Source organism: Haliaeetus leucocephalus, unplaced genomic scaffold (assembly GCF_000737465.1).
Source record: "Haliaeetus leucocephalus isolate CR32 unplaced genomic scaffold, Haliaeetus_leucocephalus-4.0 Scaffold545, whole genome shotgun sequence".
NCBI classification, from domain to species: domain Eukaryota; kingdom Metazoa; phylum Chordata; class Aves; order Accipitriformes; family Accipitridae; genus Haliaeetus; species Haliaeetus leucocephalus.
This window is the reverse complement of record NW_010972981.1, coordinates 302,065-302,278: the sequence shown is the minus strand read 5'-3', so window position 1 is coordinate 302,278 and position 214 is coordinate 302,065.

Genomic DNA, 214 nt, shown 5'->3' with positions numbered 1-214 from the left:
CGCCCGGCACCTGCTCCCGGCAGGTGGGAGCTCCGCGCCCGCGGGGGGCGAGCGCCGCGCCGCTGCGGGGCTGAGGAGCGCGACCGACCGACCGGGGGAAACCTCCCAGCCGCGGCCACGGGGAGGGGGGACGGGTGGGCGGCAGCTACCCCCCGCCCTCCTTATTCACCGAGTCAGGCTGCGGGAGGCATCGCCGGCGGGGCGGAGGGGGGGG